The sequence below is a fragment of the Rhincodon typus genome, chromosome 15, assembly GCF_021869965.1.
Source record: "Rhincodon typus isolate 14 chromosome 15, sRhiTyp1.1, whole genome shotgun sequence".
Taxonomy (NCBI): Eukaryota; Metazoa; Chordata; class Chondrichthyes; order Orectolobiformes; family Rhincodontidae; genus Rhincodon; species Rhincodon typus.
In genome coordinates this window covers 10,200,220-10,218,429 of record NC_063346.1, presented here as the reverse complement: position 1 = coordinate 10,218,429, position 18,210 = coordinate 10,200,220, and the positions used below count along the sequence as shown (strand labels likewise).

At 41.1% G+C, this 18,210-nt stretch overlaps 1 long non-coding RNA gene across 1 annotated transcript; it reads left to right on the top strand.

The window, feature by feature from the left end:
* The first annotated feature begins 609 nt into the window (after positions 1 to 609).
* LOC125485001 lies at positions 610 to 11,412 on the top strand. Its single transcript, XR_007263784.1, has 3 exons — positions 610 to 998; positions 1,407 to 1,570; positions 9,837 to 11,412. It is a non-coding gene; the product is annotated as an uncharacterized LOC125485001 (long non-coding RNA).
* The last annotated feature ends 6,798 nt before the right edge of the window (positions 11,413 to 18,210 follow it).

The window sequence follows — 18,210 nt, the reverse complement described above, 5'->3', positions numbered from 1 at the left end:
AGAGGGGTTCACTTGGAAGGCGTGTTTCAGCCCTTGGATACTGAGGATATTGAGGATGGAGGAGGAAAATGGGCAAGTGTAACAGTGGTTGCAGGGGCCCAGTTCAATTTAGGAGACCTGTTCAGCATGGATGAGTTGGGTCGAGGGCTTGTTTCTGTACTGTATGACTCTAAGAAAGGGAGAAAGGGTAAATCATTTGGTCATTCCTTAACATCATTGAGAACCTGATTGAGGCTTCATTTTCACTTACCTTCTCATACTCCCCCACGCCCCTGCGCCCCTACCATAAACCCTGACTCATAGATCAAAAGTTTGCCTAACTCAACCTCTAATGTATTTGTTCACCCACCCTCCACTGCTCTCTGCACTCCAAAGAATAACAGATCTCTGAGAGAAAAAAAAATGCTCTTCATCCCAGAGGTCAACAATCACTCACTAATGAGTATGATTGTTCACTGATGAAATTCCACTGCATTGAATCCCTCAAGATAGAGGTCATGTGCAGGGTATCTTTTAAGATGCGAATGCTGTTGCACATCAGCAGACACACAGCCCCTAGACAGGAGGTAGATCTAATTCCAATGGCCAGGAAATCTTGCCGACTGGGGATCTGCCTGCTGCTGCAGCCTTCATCTGTCATAGTAGCCATTAATATCACATGAATATCTTCCACCTGGATCACCGTTGAGGATTTGTTTAGGACTGTGCTTTCTCTAGGTCCTCCCCTCTCCGCCACAGCAAGGTGCAATCCATGGAAAAGCCTCATCTCAGTAATCAATTGGAGATTCCTTATTTTGAATTTGTGATCCTTAATTCTAGATCCCTCCGTGAGAGAAAACGCCATTTCAGCATCAAGATTTTCATAGCGCGCAGAAAATTATATCTTTCACAATAAGATCACCTGTCATTTTTCTAAATGCTAATGAATATACACAAAGAGAGCAGAGCCTCCTCTGGGACTGGATAAAGGATTACTCTTCTTTGTTCTTAACCAAATGGTGAGTGTTGTATTTCTGATCTGAATTTTGCACACACTCCCTCTGATTTCCCACTTTGCTGTTTCAGTAAGGCGGGTATTGAGTGCTTGAAAATGGACATTAGGTGGTCCACATTGTTGTCTGGAACAGAGTGTCTCTAAGATCCTGCAGACTCCTCGATCGGTGTACACAATATTGATTTACACCAGCAGCTTAACATGTATCAGGAAAGGACTACGCAGCATGAGTCCGCAGCCAGTGAACCAGGTCGCAACTTTATTTGAAGACAGCAAAGATTAAGAGTTAGACTTTACACTTTGAACCACTCTATTTCTAACAACCTGCTTCTTTAGAAACCTAAAATACTTCCCTGATACTCGTAGATTTTGCTGGTCTGTCGAACTGTTTAGTCTGTTCCTCTCTTCACAGGTTGATTCTCTCTCTGGTCGGAGGGTGAGCTGCTCTGGTCACTGCTGTATCCCAACACGCCTCTAGGTAGGCTGGAGAGTGGGGCTACCCAAGTCCTGCCGAGCTGGGTTCGTATACCCTCCTGGTTGCCTTCTGGAGCTTTCCAAAGACTTGACCAATCGGAGGTATCAGATTAATTGGCTTTATCACCTTGAAATGCTGTTCATGGCTCTTGATGGCTTGCTTAACAGCAGCCCCTTTAAGGTGAATAAAAACCGAAGGACGCTGTAAATCGGGAACAAAAACAAAGTTGCTGGAAAAGCTCAGCACGTCTGGCAGCATCTGTGAAGGAGAAAACAGAGTTAATGTTTCAGATCTGGTGACCCTTCCTCAGAACATGTTTGTTTTTGACCCCTTTAAGGTGCTTGCTGTTGGACCTGGATGTCTGGTTTTATCCCAGAATATACACCTGGTCTTTTGTCTTACTGAGGCATGTCTGCCCCATGCATCTCGTGTTGTTTGTTTGTCAGGAAGGGTTGAGCTTCCCTTTCACACTTCCTGGTGCCTCTCTGGTTTTGATTGTCCGGGCTTGGATCTTGCAAGGACTTGCCCCCTGGCAGAATTGTCTCTTGTGTCTGTCTTGTCTCAGGGATCCCCAACATACTTTGCTTTTTGGCCAATTTAAAGACCCAATTTATTTCAGTTGCTGTGCGTGTACTTCTGGCCTCATTAGTGAATGATTTTTATTTCACTTGAGCAGTTGTAGGCTGCTACCTTGGTTTTACCTTTACTGGTTTGTTGGCTTTCTTTCACCATTTAACAACTGGCTTTCAGTAGGTGTTTGGAAATGATGGGCACTGTGAACATTCAGTGGATCAGGGCTGATTATAACTGAATGGTTGACCTATCTGACTTCTCCATCTACATTGACTGACCTGTGTGTTTCCACAGCTTTTCTATTCTCTTTTTCAGCATATAGATTCATAGAGTCATACGGCATGGAAACAGACCCTTCGGTCCAACCAATCCATGCTGATCATAATCCCAAACTAAACTAGTCCCACCTACCCCTCCAAACATTTTTCATTCATGTACTTATCTGAGTGTCTTTTAAATGCTGGAACTATAACCGTATCCACCACTTCCTCTAGAAGTTCATTCCACACACAAACCACACTCTGATTAAAAAAATTGCCCCATGACTTTTTTAAATCTTTCTCCTCTCACACTAAAAATATGTCCCCAGTCTTGAAATTTCCACAAAAGGGAAAAGACACCTGCCATTCACATTATTTATACCCCTCATGATTTTACAATCCCCTGTAAGGTCACCTATCAACCTCCTACACTCCAGTGAAAAAAGTCCCAACCTATCTAGACTCTCCTTATAACTCAAACCCCCAATTCCCAGCAACATCCTGGTTAATCTCTTCTGAATCCTCTCCAGCTTAACAATATCCTTCCTACGACAGGGAGACCAGAACTGGACACAGTGCTCCAGAAGAGGCCTCACCAACATCCTGTACAACCTCAACATGATGTCCCCAAACCTATACTCAAAGGTCTGAGGAATGAAGGCAAGTATGCTAAATGCCTTCTTAACCCCAGTATCCATAAATGATGCAAACTTCAATTAATTATGTACCTGAACACCTAGATGTCTTGGTTCTACAACGCCACCCAAGGTCCTATTTTTAATTGTATAAGTCCTGCCTTTGTTTGTTTTACCAAAATGTAATACCTCACATTCATCTAAATTGAACTGCAACTGCCACTCATCTGATGTATTTTATTGAAAAAATGTCTTTAAATGTATTCATCTGCTCAGTTGGACTCTCTGGACAAATCGTAAGTGCAAACAGGGATGTTATAAATAAGAGTGGATTTATTAATCACACAGCGACAGGACAATCACACCCTCATTTCCAAAGCTGCCATGCTTTGCAAAGTCAGGAAGGAGAGATCACATCCAGAGTGAGACATAGCCTAAGTGAGTTACAGTTCGGGGAATTTGGAGGCACTATGGAAATTTGTTGCAGGAGGAAGAGGAGCTTTTTGCTTACTACTTTTTTGCTCACAGTTTATAAGGTTATTTTTGACAGGATAAATTGAAGCCCAGGATCAGGGCCAAGCATAAATGAGTGACATCACAGTTAACCATAAGTTTATTGCCTGGTGACAACTATATATTTGACTCTCTATCACAGGTTACTTTCAGATTGAGGGGAAATAGGGGAAATATTTATAGGCTACAAACTGAAACGACAATATGAAATTTGTAAACTTAAATTAAGAACTAAGTAATTAAAACAGAAATGCCAGGACAGGCGATGTGTTGAAATTGAATGATGTAGGAGCCAATGTAGGAGTTGTGACTACATCTGTAGCAAGTGTTGGTTGCTTGAGGAAGTCCAGCTCAGAGTTGATGAGCTGGAATCTGACCTTTGAACATTGTGACACATCAGGGATGGGGAGAGTTACCTGTATGCGGAGTTTCAAGAGGCAGTCACATCCCTTCGATTAACTACTTCAAATTCAGCCTGTGGTCAGGGACAGAAGGTGTGACTATGAGCAAGGCAAGTAGAGGAATCTCGGTCCTTGAGATTGTATAACAGGTTTGAGATTCTTCCTCCCTCTGTGGGTGAGAGTGCGGTGTGCAGGGAGGATGAGCAAAGTAACCATTGCACTGTGATACAGAGAGCCATTCAAGGGAGGGGACAAGCAAGAAATGTAGTTGCAATCGGGGATTGTATAGTCAGGGGAATAGACACTGTTTTCTATGGCCATAATCGAGAGTCCTGAAGGCTGTGTTGCCTGCCTGGTGCCTGGGTTCGAATCTGGCCTACAGAGGAACTTGGAGTGGGAGGGGAAACATCCAGTTTTTGTAGTCCGCGTGGATGCCAACGATATAGGTTGAACAAGGAAAGAAGTTCTGCTGAAGGAACTGAAAAGGTGATAATCTCCTGATTACTGCCTGAGCCATGAGCAAACTAGCACAGGATCGACAAGACTAAAGAGGTAAATACATGACTCAAAAATTGGTGTGGGAGAAATGGGCTTGAATTCATGGGTCATTGCCACCAGACTGGGGAAGAAGGGAGCTGCTCCTCCCTGCCTACCCTACTCTCACCCACAGAGGGAGCAATGATCTCAAATCTGCTAGACAATCTCAAGGGTTGAGGCTCCTTCTTGGATTCCTCTACCTGAATCTTGAGGCTTGGCAAACCTCATAACTAGGACTGTGGATAGGGCTTTAACTAAATATCGGTGAGATAGGTACAGTTACATGGAAAATTATGAAAAACGTTAAAGATGGGGAGTGCTCAGCATAGGCCAGAGAGTGTGGCAAGGTTCAGGAATCAAACTTCAGGCATAGCAGATAAGGAGACAACTATGAGAAAGAGGGCAGTCAACACAGGACTGATGGTGTTATACTTAAATGCTTACGGTGCATGAAACAAGGAAAGTAAGATTGTAGCACAGATTGAAATCAGTAGGTATGACGTTGTGGGTATCACAGAGACACAGCTGCAAGGGGATCAGAGCTGAGAACTAAACATTCAAGGATACACATCCTATCGAAAAGCCAAGCAGATGGAGAGAGGGGTTGGGTTTGCCTTGTTAGTTGGCAATGGAACTAAATTGATAGGAAGAAATGATTTAGAGTTGGAAGGCATAGAATGTGTGTGGGTAGTATTGAGATACAGCAAAAGAAAATAAACCCTCTTGGGAGTTGTGTACAGGCATCCTAGCAGTAGGGAGGATGTGGAGCAGAAAATAAATCAGGAGATAGGCACGGCATGTAAGTATGGCAGTATTATAATAAACATGGGGGACTTCAATATTCAGGAGGACTTGGAAAATCAGGTTAGTAGTGGATCCCAAGAAAACAAATTTGTGGAATATCTACAAGGTGATGTTTTTGGAACAGCTTGTGGTAGAGCCCACTAGGGAACAGACTATTCAGGTTTTCAGTGGTTTATAGTGAGGCAAGCTTGATTAGGGAGCTTAAGATGAAGGGACCCCTAGGGGTCTGTTACAATAAAATGACAACATTCAGCCTGCAGTTTGAGAGAGAAGCTGGATTCTGATGTAATTGTATTACAGCTTGAGGGAAGGGAACTACAAAGACATGAATGAGGAGCTGGCCAGAGTTGATTGAAAGGGAAGTCTAGCAGAGAAGATGGTAAAGCAGCAATGGTAGAGGTTTCTGGGGGTAATTTGGGAGGCATGGCAGAAATTCATCCCAAGGAAGAAGGAAGATACTAAGACAGGACAAGGCAACCATGGCCTACCAGGGAATTTGAGGACTACATAAAGGAAGCAAAAGAAAAAGCTTACATTGTGCTGAAGATTAGTGGGAAGCCAGAGGAGTGGGAAGCCAAAGGATTGGGAAGCCTTTCAAAATGAGCACAGGATAACTAAAAAATCAACAAGGGGTAACCAGATGAAGTATGAGAGTAAGCTAGTTAGTAATATAAAAAAAGATTGCAAGAGTTTTTTTTTAGATATCTGTGAGGAAGAAAGAGGCAAGAATGGACATTAGACCATAGAAAATGAGGCTGGAGAGGTAGTAATAGAGAAGAAAGAAATGGCGGAGGAAGTGAATAGGTACTTGGCACCAGTTTTCATAGTGGAAGATACGAGTAGCATACCAGTTGTTGTGAGGTTGGTGTGTGTAAAATTGTAAGATGGGGGGAAACATTGCATTGTCCCTTTTAAAGATGGTGTTTTTTTCAGTTTTTAGAGTTAAAATGGATGTCTGACCAGCAGCTTGAAGTGCAGGTATACGCAGAGAGCGTCTGAATGGAAACATTTTGTATCGAACAGCCAAGAAGCATTTTTATCAATACGAGTCTTTTCAAATTTAGTTAATCAATTTAAACCAAGCCCTCAGATACTAAAAGCCTATCAAATTTAAATCTGATGGTGTTGACAAGCTAGAACCAATCTGATTGTAAAGAAGTTAATAGATCGTCAAGGGCATAAAGATGAGGGCATTTGGAAAATCAGAGAGCCAACTGCCAAATGCCAACAGACAACACCTTTCAGCTCTCTGAGAAAACATCATCTAATTAATCAAAGGTACTTCTAGCTAAGAATCTTTGCAGAGAAAACATCCCTGACAGCAAAATCAGTGGAAGAAAAACATTTGTGACTTGAGATCGACAGAAGAAAGGCCGAAGAAGGCAGAGTGTTCCAGAGGACACAGTTGGTGCGCACTTGGAGAGATTAAGTTTTAATTTATTATTGTCTTATTAATTGGGTTTATATAAGTGGGACTTGTGTTTATTTGAACAGCATTCCAGTAGAATTTAATTCAGTTAGGGAATAGTTAGCACTCGGGGGGAATTGTTCGATTTGTAATTCTGTTAATTTGTTCACAGTTAGGGTTAAATAAACAAATTGTTACTTGTTATTTATAAAGTCAATCAGGGATTTTCTTTCATTTAACCTCCCCTTCGCTGTAACAGTTTAACAGATTAGGTAAGGCGAGGCAAGCTTCTCTGGGTGTTTTGGGTTTTAATTATTAGAAGGGGACCTCTACTCCCACTGTAATAGACTGGGGGCTTGTGTTTTGATTTTAATTATCAGAGTGCTTGGACCTCCCCTTTATAACACAGTACTTCAAGAGAGTCAGAGGGCAGAGGTGAATGTAGTGGCCACCACTAAGGAGAAGGTGCTGGGAAGGTGAAAGGTCTGAAGGTGGATAAATCACCTACACACCAGATGGACTACACTCCAGAGTTCTAAAGGAGATAGCTGCGGAGATTGTAAAGGCATTGGTGGAGATCTTTCAGGAATTACTGGAGACAAGGAGTGTGCCGGAGGACTGAAGAATGACTAAAGTAACACCACTGTTTAAGAAGAAAGGGAGGCAGTAGACAGGATAGGCTGGCAAAGAATGGATAGGCTGGTAGCATGGCCTTGGATGTTGCAAAGATTTTAGCGATCATTATTAAGGATGAGATTGCAGAGTGCTTGGAGATGCATGGTAAAATAGGGCTGAGTCAGCATGGCTTTGCTTTTGAGGAGGCAATGAGCTAGTTAGAGAACTGAGAGCCAGTGAATTTGATCCATTTGGATTTCTAGAAAACCTTTGAGAAGGTGCCACACAGGAGCCTGCTAAATAAGATAAGAGCCCATGGTATTAGGGGCAAGGTACTGGACTGGATAGAGGAGTGGCTGACTGGCAGAAGGCAGAGACGAGGGGTAAAGGGGTCTTTTTCAGGATAACTTCCAGTGACTAATGGAGTTCCATAGGGATCTGTGTTGGGAACACAATTATTCACGCTATACATTAACAATCTGGACAAAGGAACTCAGGCAGTGTTGCTGATTTTGCAGATAACACAAAGATAGTTGTAGGAACAGGTGGTGTTGAGGAAGCAGGAGGCTGTAGAAGGACTCAGACAGCCTAGGAGAGTGGGCATAGAAGTGGAAGATGGAATACACTCTGGGAAAGTGTGAGGTTATATACTTTGGTAGGCTGAATAGAGGTGTAGACTATTTTCTAAACAGGGACAAGCTTCATAAATATAAAACACAAAGGGACTTGAGAGTCCTACTTCAGGGTTCTCTTCAAGTTAAAGTGTAGGCTTAGTTGGCAGTCAGGAAGCCAAATGCAATGTTAGCATTCATTTCAAGAGGGCTAGAATACAGGAGAAGGGATGTACTGCTGAGGCTGTATAAGGCTCTGGTCAGACCCCATTTGGAATATTATGAGCAGATTTGGGCCCTATACCTAAGGTAAGGTGTGCTGGCATTGGAGAAGGTCTAGAGGAGTTTTACATGAATAATCACAGTGATGAAGGGCCTGAAATATGAGGAGTAGTTGAGGATGCTGGGTCTGTACTTGATAGAATTTAGGAGGGTGAGGGGGAATTTGATTGAAACTTACAGAAAACTGAGAGGCCTGGATAGAGTGGACTGGAAAAGATGCTTCCTCAAGTGGGAGAGACTAGGACCCAAGGGCACAGCCTTAGAGTGAAGGGACCCACCCTTTAGAACTGAGATAAGGAGGAATTTCTACAGCCAGAGGGTGAGAATCTGTGGGACTTATTGATGCAGAAGGCTGCACAGACCAAGTCTTTGAGTGTCTTTAAGACAGAGCTAGCTAGGTTCTTGATTGTTAAGTGGATCAAGGGTTACATGGAGAAGGTAAGATAATGGGTTGAAAAGTTTATCAACCATGATCGAATGCTGGACCAGACTTGAAGGACCAATAAGCCTAAATCTTAATTTACATTTATCTTGTGGCTCCTTTACCTTATGGTCTTATGGCATGATTGCAGGAAGTCCCTGTGAAAACTTCTACCCCAATGTCTCACCTTGCCACTTTGCCAGCCTCGCTGATTAGCAGTCCATCCCCAAAGGCAGCCGTGATCGAATGGTGGAACAGATTGAATGGGCTGAATGGCCTAATTCTGCTCCTATGTCTTATGTCCTTATGGTCTAAGATTGCAATTTCCCTCCTGAATTCGGCCTTCCATTTGAAGGAGGTGACTCATTCTGTGAAAGACATATTCTCCTGATGCCATTGTCTAGCTTTCATAAATGTTTTTCCAGCAATTTCTGTTTTTGTTTTGGATTTTCAGCATCCCCAGATCTTTGGATTTTTGTTGTGTGAATATTGGATTGTCCAGGCCTGTACTCATTGGAATTTTGAAGAATGAGAGGGGACCTCATTGAAATGTATATATTTCTGACTGGGCAGGACAGACTGGATGCAGGGATGATGATTCTAGATCTTAGGTATCTAGAACAAGGGATCATGGTCTCAGGATACACTTAACACCATTTAGAACTGAAATGAGGAAACATTTCTTCACTCAGAGAGCATTGAACCTGTGGAATTTTCTATCACAAAAGGTGCTAGAGGCCAAGTCACTAAATATATATTAAGGAACGAAATGGAAACATTTCTAGACGCTAAGGCCATCAAAGAGTATGGAAAGAGAGTGGTGTATGGCATATGATAGAATATTAGCCACAATCATATTGAATAGCATAGCAGGCTTATTGGGCCAAATGATCTACCCCGCTCCATTTTTCTATTTTTTCTATGTTGAGAAAGCATGAGAGTGGTTTCTCTAAATCTTTTCCAAGTATAAAGTTTAATTGATACCCATCTGCCCTATTATGTGGCTGTATGACATTATTGCAAAGTGGGCTGGGAGTGTTGTTCCTCATGTTCTGGCTAACAGTTATCCCTCAAACCAACATCAGACAAAAGAATTGCTTCATCACATTGTTGTTTGTGGGGCCTTGATATGAATAAATTCGTTGCTATGTTTCCTACATTGCAAATATGTTCGAATTAAAAGTCACAATACTTCAGGAGGATGTCTCTGGTAGAAAAGACACGATGCAGTTGTAAAAATCACGATATAAATGCAAGTCTTTTGTTTTCTATCTTTCTCTCTTACTTCTTTCTTTCTTTCTGTCCAGATACAGAAAAGAAGAGCCCAACATCTCCCGGATTCACAGATAATTACAGCAGAGAAGGAAACCATTCAGCCAATCATATCTGTGCCAGTTAACAAAGAACTGATTATTCCAATCCCACATCCCAGCTTTTAGCCCATAGTCCTGGAGGCTATGGCATTGCAAGTGAAAATCTACATACTGCTTCAATGTTACGAGTTTTTCTGACTCAACAATCCTTTTAGGCAGTGGCTTCCAGAATCTCACCAACTTTCCGAATAAAAAAAACCATTTTCCTCAACTCCGTGGTTACCACTGTTGCCTCACAGCGCCGGGGACCCCGGATTCGATTCCAGCCTTGGGCGACTGTGTTTGTGGAGTTTGCACGTTCTCTCTGTGTCTGTGTGGGTTTCCTCCAGGTGCTCTGGTTTCCTCCCACAGTCCAAAGATGTGCAGGTTAGGTGAATTGGCCATGCTAAATTTCCTGCAGTGTCCAGGGGGGATGTGTATTCTAGGTAGGTTTGCCATGGGAAATGCAGGGTTACAGGGATAGGGTAGGATCGGATTTGGGTGGGATACTCTTTGGAGGGTTGATGCGGACTCAATGGACCGAATGGCCTGTTTCCACACTATAGGATTCTAAGATTCTCTTAACCTTATACCTTACTTTAAATCTATGCCCCCTGGTTATTGCCACCTCTACCAATGGAAAAAAAAGTGTCTTCCTATACCTGTAATAATCTTATACACCTCCATTAGGTTCCCTCTTAAACTTTGCTGCTTCAAGGAAAACCATCCCAGCCTAGCCAATCTTTCCTTGTATGTCTGACCCTCCACCCCAGGCAACTTCAAGCCTAATGCAGTAGTTAATAAGTTAATTCTTGTGCTAAAAAGTAAGGCAGAATCTTTAGCAGACTGTGCCTGTCCATCTCAGTGAGAAAATCCATTACCTAGGATGAAAAAGATGAAATTGAAGGCATAAAGAAGATGTGTTTAAAAGATGCCAAGCTAAGGATTTACAAGATTGATGCAGGAGGTAGAGATTTCTATCACTAAGTCACCCACAGGTATATCTCACTCATTCACACCCAAGAGGAGTTAAGCAGTTGACATTGGATTTGGGGTGTCATGATTTCACTTTAAATCAAAATGTTCAAAACACAAACTACACAATTGTCACCAGCTTGTCCGTCACATTTATAGATTTAATTTCAAGATTTGTGTACGTCAGAATAGCCAACAAACTCTCGAAGGTAACTCAGCGTTTAAATCCCTTTCAGAGGCTTTCTCAAAATGTAAAGATACATGTACTTGTCTCATTCAGCACTAGAGGGCAGCATCCGCTCAAAATCCTGCCACTTAATAGGTTTTACATTGTAATCATTTTAATAAACGTAAAAATATCTAATATTCTTTCATTTATATTCAGTGATTATATTTGGCACAAACACAATGGTTTTTTTTCCCCCCTGCTTTTAATGCAGGACTTGAAGTCAATTATTAATTTCTGGAAAATCTCTTGCTCCAATGCTACAACAATGACTTGTATTTAGACAAGCATCTCTTTAAGGTAATAAACTGTTACAGTTATCAAACAAAATATGGCTGTTGTATCAATTAAGGTGATATTAGGTGGCTGACAAAAGGTTTGATCAAAAAATATTCTTTTCAATGAGGAGGGAAGCAGAGAAGGCAGATAGATTTAGGGAAGGAAACTAAAGGTCCTGGAGGGATTTGCAAATAAGGGTGAAGATTTTAAATTTGAAGGGCTCCTGAAACAGAACACAGGGGAAGTATGGTGAATGGGACTTGGTGTGTGTTAGGATCTGGGATGTGGGAATTCGGATGGCCTCAAGTCAATGGAAGGGTTGAACGTGGAAGGTTGGTCCGGAATTGAAAAGTTATCGTGAATGACTGAGGAAGTGGAGGGAGCAACAGAATTGAACAATCGAGGAAATCAGCTGTTTCCTAAAGAAAGACAGGACAGTTGCACCTTACTCAAACTTGGGAATGTCTCAAAGCATTTGACAATCAGCAAAGTAACTTTTCTTGAATGGAGTTGCTGTTGTGATGTTGGAAACACAGCAGGCACTGATGTCCAGTAAAGTACGGTGAACAACATCAAGACATCGACCAGTTGTTCTGTTTTATGATGTCGATGGAGATATCAATATTAGTCAGAGCACTGGGGATGGATGACTCCCTGATTTCATTGAAGGCCCTGTGGAATCTTCTAGATCCATTTTAGAAGCAAGATGGAGCTCTGCATTAAAATTTCATCTGAAGGACAATCCCTCCAATGGTGTGGTCTTCTATCTGTATTACACTGAAGGATCGATCTGAACTAAGCTTCTGGGGTGGAGCAGGAACCATAATAATATGATTCTGAGGCAGGAATACATTTTTTTATTCATTCATGGGATAAGGGCATCACTGGCTGGATCAGCATTTATTGCCCATCCCTAATTGCCCAGAGGGCAGTTAAGAGTCAACCACATTGCTGTGGGTCTGGAGTCACATGTAGGCCAGACCAGGTAAGGATGGCAGTTTCCTTCCCTGAAGGACGTTCGTGAACCAGATGGGTTTTTCCTGACAATCCACAATGGTCATCATTAGATTCTTAATTCCAGATTATTATTGAATACAAATTCCACCATCTGCCGCAGCGGGATTCAAACCCAGGTCCCCCGAACATTACCTGGGTCTCTGGATTAATAGTCTAGCAATAATACCACTAGGCCATCACCTACTCACTGCTCGCTGAACCACTGCTGACATGTTCTGAGGAATCAAATAAAGAAAGAGAAAGAAAAGGTTTTTAATCAGTTGAATTTCCTCTACAAAGTACAACCTGTCAGTTATCCTTTGAGACTTGCTTGCCTTTTTTGTGCAGTTCTTTGAGTGCAGGAGTTGGGATGTTATGTTGAGGTTGTATGGGATATTGGTGAGGCCTCTTCTGGAAAACTGCATCCAATTCTGGTCACCCAGTTGTAGGGATGATATTATTAAGCTGGAGAGGGCTCAGAAGTGATTTACCAGGATGTTGCCAGGTATGGAAAGTTTGAGTTGCAAAGAAAGGCTGGATAGGCTGGGACTTATTTCACTGGAGTGTAGAAGATTGAGAAGTGACCTTACAGAGGTTTATAAAATAGTGAGAAGTATAGATAGGTTAATGGTAGGTGTCTTTTCCCTGGGATGGGGGATTTCAAGACTGGGGGCCCATTTTTAAGGTGAGAGGAGAGAGATTTAGAAGAGACACGACGAGCAATTTGTTTACAGAGGGGGTGCTTTGAGGATGGAACGAACTTTCTGAGGAAGTGGTGGATGTGAGTACAATTACAATGTTTAAAAGACAATTGGATAAGTACAAGAATAGGAAAGGTTTGGAGGAATATGGCCAGGAGCAGGCAGGTGGGACTAGTTCAGTTTGGGATAATGTTCAGCATGGATTGGTTGGACCGAAGGGTCTGTTTCCATGCTGTATGACTCTATGACTCAGTTAAAGAAGCTACACGGGCTCAGGAAAGGTCTATCGACAGGGATGGGCCTTTAACTTCAAACAGTGCTGTAAACTGATCTAAGAACTGTATTGTCTAAATAAGGATTAGGAATCAGTGTAGGCTTGATGGGCTGAAGGGCCTGTTCTGTGCTGTATTGTATTATATTATTATATTATATTATAACACTGTATGTCCTAGGATGAAGTAGGATCTGCTCTGCTGTTTAACATGACGAATGGTGAACCCCTGCCTCAGCCAAATGCAGGCAAATGGGACTAGCTCAGTTCAGGGAACTTGGTTTGTGTGAATGAGTTGTGCTGAAAGGTCTGTTTCCGTGCTGTATGACTCTATAACTGCATGCATCCTTGCTTCCAAGAGAGATCAAAATCAATCTTGATCACCCTTAAACATAGCCAGCCACGGGGCATTTATAACCCTTGGGAGCAATCAACTAATTCAAACATTCACAAATCCTTTGAGTGAATAAGTTGTTATGTGGCACACATACTGGCAGATACGAATGATGTGCCAGCACGGGAATTTGGCACCATCAAGTCAAGGTAAAAAATTAGTTTGTGACTGTCAGAATGATGAATGTAGGAAGACAATATCAAGTTAACTGCAGAGGGTCTGATAGACGTTGGTGCTTTATGCTGCACAACGAGCTTTGCAAATGTGCATGAGGCAGCTCAAGACTGGGGAGATTTTGATCAGCAGTGTGGCATGGGGACATGGTGCACATGTCATGATGCAAGCTTGGGAAGACATCACAGGAAAACACATTAGCACTTGCAGAGAGAAACCTTCCATGAAACGTAGGAAAAAATGACATTGAGCCAATTTCTGGTTAAGATTCAGCCCAATATTTATCATACAAATCTAACTAGTACTTGATTGCTAACATTGCAATAAATTACATTTGAACAAAACACACTTGGTGGCAGCAAAACACCCCAACAGCAAGCTGCCAGTGGTTGACATCCTAAAAGAGTGCAGCATGGTGATCAGTGATGAGGTTTGGAATTCAGTTTAGCTGTACCATGCAATGTGGTAACGATGGTGAGAATTCTAGTGAATGGAAGGGCAGAGAATTCCAGGGTTTTCGGGAATAGTAATAGATGTATGCAACTTTAAAACATTATAGCTTCAAGATTACTCATGTTGTAGATAGCAGCTACAATAGCTGAACAGTAAAGCAGTTGAACAGTGAACTAAGCATATCTATAACTTAAACCAAGCTTGTAATACTGATGATTTCACAAAGCCAGAATTAAGGCATCAAAGACGCAGTTTAAAAGCCGACTCAGGCAAGGGTATAACAGGAGAACATGGTGAGGAGACTATTGAGGCAATGACAAGAGCAGGACATCCCCATAATTTAAACTGTGGTTCAGGCAGGAAGAATTCCTAAAGGTTGAAGGCACCAGGCTTTACTTGGGAACGTCATGGAAAAGGAATGGCATTTTTTATTAGGCTGTGAAAGTTTGCCTGAAAACTATGGAAAGCTCCATTTAATCATAGCAAGCAGTACTAAAATACAACATTACTATATTGAAAAATTGAACATTTTAAGAGAAGGATATTTAAAAAATATTGGTATACAGCAGGTATACATCTTTCAGGCAAAGAGAATAAAAGTGTTGAAATCTGGCAGAATTAAAAATCAGCAAGGAGAATAAAGTACCATTGAGATATTGCTGCATTAAAAAAACTTTGAGGTTAGAATAAATGGTCACATTAGGAAGAAATGGCAGGAGAAATAATACTTACGGGCAGATTTAGTTTCAGAGATGGACCATATAATAGACAGCATTGGACATCTTAGAGAGAACAGTTTTCAAGACAGAAAATTACTTCCAAACTACACAGCAAATCACAAGCTGAAAAGGAATTACACTACTGAATGCAAGAGGACCTACAGCTGGTGATGTTATATGTCATTAAGACATAGAAGAAGACTTTTGATGAAGTTCTATAAATTTTTGAGAATAACATTAATCTGAGAACAAATTTTAAAAGACCAAGATTTAAAAGAAAAGTTCAGCATCCAGGTAAATCACCGAAGATAATTTCATGTATGATATCTACATATTGGTGGAAACCTATGACACTGCAGCTCTGCATTCAGGATTAATAAGAAACAGAATTGTTGTTGGGATAAATAATGAGTCTATGAACAAACTACCTGGCGTGGAGATCCAGGATTCTATTACATAAAAAGAAAATTATTGTATTAACAAAATGGCCATCTTCCACAAAGAGAACTCAAAAGACAAAAGATCACCCAGATTATATGAAGCAACTACCTGATTTAGCAAGGAAGACTTCCATTCCAAATAAATTCAGGGGATTAAGTTAATGGTCCAACTTCCTTGTTTTAGCAGGAAGGACATGATTAGTGAAGGACATGCTAAGATAAAAGTTTTCCAGTACAGGGAGCCCTTATAGTCTATGTTAAGGTTAATGGTCCTCAAGCCAAATACCTACCAATTGTTCATGTCCAAAGAGGGCACGTTATGAATCCTTTAGATCAACTTAATTTGTGAAGTCAGTGACGGTACAGGGAGATGGGGTAGTGATGAATATAACAACCTATACAAGTGTACAAATGTTATCTATGGGAATAAAGCTTGGGTGAGATGTCGTATAAGGTAATGGTTCTGAAGGGGGTAATGTTGAAGCCTGAATTACACTCCACCCAATCTGATAATACCATAATGACTTGTATGGGGATAAGGCAGAACAGCGTAGGATCTCTTTGAGTGAAGACCTATATCCTGGATCTCCATTATCTTATGAACGATGTTTATGTCGCTGGTATAATTAACGTTTACTTCTAATATGTAAAGCATTTCATCATGTTTAAGGCACAAGCCACTTACTTGGTGACAGTAAACCACCCTGACCTCAAGCTGTTAATAGATGTGTCAAAAATATTCAATATTCGATGATCTTGGAAGCTGGTCAAATTCATATTCTATATTTTTTAGGTAGCCTGAAAGAAACAGGAATTGGATGGCTAGGATTTCTTGAACAAGCAAACTTAATTGTTACATATAAGTATAAGCTTATCCACACTTGTTGGGAAATTGGTGAGGTCATCTGAATAGCTAAGGACTACAAACTTAACATGAGGGATCTTAATTTTCCATTTTCCATTATAGCGTTCACATCCCAAAGGATCTGGAAAACCCCGTAAAAAAGGGAAAAAAAAGAGAAAATTAATGGAAAGTTTCATAAAAGGTTACATTTACTGAAAGTCCCATATTTTGTTAATCCTAATACTTAACCCTCCACTGTGAGAACAGTGTCTATTGTTAGCAATTCAGAATCAATTTGCATTGCAGTGGTGGTCAATAGAAGTTTAAAGAAAGATATTCCGAGCTCTGCCCTCAAAATGAAGTATAAAAGAAGAAAGGTGAAATTATGGAGAAGTTAAAGGGTGACCAACAGACTAGTATTTTAAGGGATTGGATTATTGGGATGGTTTGCTCTTTGTCCCATAAGGAGGTCTTTGGTCCTTATTTCTTGGACAGTTCTGAGGGACTGACCATCTATTTTCTTTGTGAGCATAAGCACTGTGACCATTAACCACGAGTGTTGTTAATAAACTCGAGCAATCCCAACTCTCCTACAGATCCCCATATCTCCTGCAGTTATGGTCGTTCCGGTCATTAGCAACATACCACATGGACGTGACAATCAAAATGTATTTATTCATTTTGTTTTAATGTTTGGTCACTCCAATTTTCATTCAGACACTGAGTTGTATTGATTTACCCTCCCTGGAATTTACATTCTTCTGACTTCTCAAACATACTCAATTTTAATTACTCCGCCGTTTATGGCCTCAACTTCTGCTGCCAATACTGTAAACTCTTCTCAAACATCTCTACCTCTTTCTCTTATTTTAAGAAACTCCTTCAAATCTTCTTTGAGCCAGCTTTGGTTCACCTCTCCTAATACCACCTGATGTGGCTCGATGTTTGGTAAAGCTCTAGCGAAATGTTGTATATTGAAAATGCTGTATAAATACAATATTTTGTTAGATAGCAGATGATTCAATTAAAAGCTGGAATTCTCTACCACAAGCCTTTGTTCAAGCAGAGGAGGCTTTTAAACAGAATTTTGATGTCTAAAATAGGGAATAATGTCACTTACAGGCTGAGAGGGAGGGTTGGATTAGGCTAAATGGTACGTAGAACGGATGGGTGAACTGAATGGTTCCTGTGCTGTAACCTCATGTGATTCAATGGAAATTTGGATTAAGAATATTTTCTAAAGAGTTGTCAAGGAAAATGATCAAAAATGGCTGTTGGAGTGAAAGGTATAAATGGGTTCAAGAAGGAGAAAGGAATGCTCGCATGTGGAATGAACTTCCTAAGGAAGTGGTGGATATGGGTACAATTACAATGTTTAAAACGCATTTAGATAGATACGTGAATAGGAAAGGATTGGAGGGATATGGACCAGGAGCAGGCAAGTGGGACTAGTTTAGTTTGGGATTATGTTTGGCATGGACTGGTTGGACCGAAGAGTCTGTTTCTGTGCTGTATGACTCTATGACTCTATAATTTGTAAGGAGATTATGGTAAATAACTGCAGGTGTATTAATAAAGATCATGGTTCATGGTTCTAATGGCTACTTTCCATTTTTAAAAATACTTATATTCATAAAATACAAAAATGAGGAAGCAGTGACAGACATTGGTAACAGTAGATATTCCCTTAATGTTAGAAATTATGTTGTCTACAGAATCTTCGCCTATAAAGTGAATTGTGTTTAAGAGATAACAAGGTGTAGAGCTGGATGAACACAGCAGGCCAAGCAGCATCAGAGGAGCAGGAAGGCTGACGTTTTGGGCCTAGACCCTTCATCATTTTCTGATGAAGGGTCT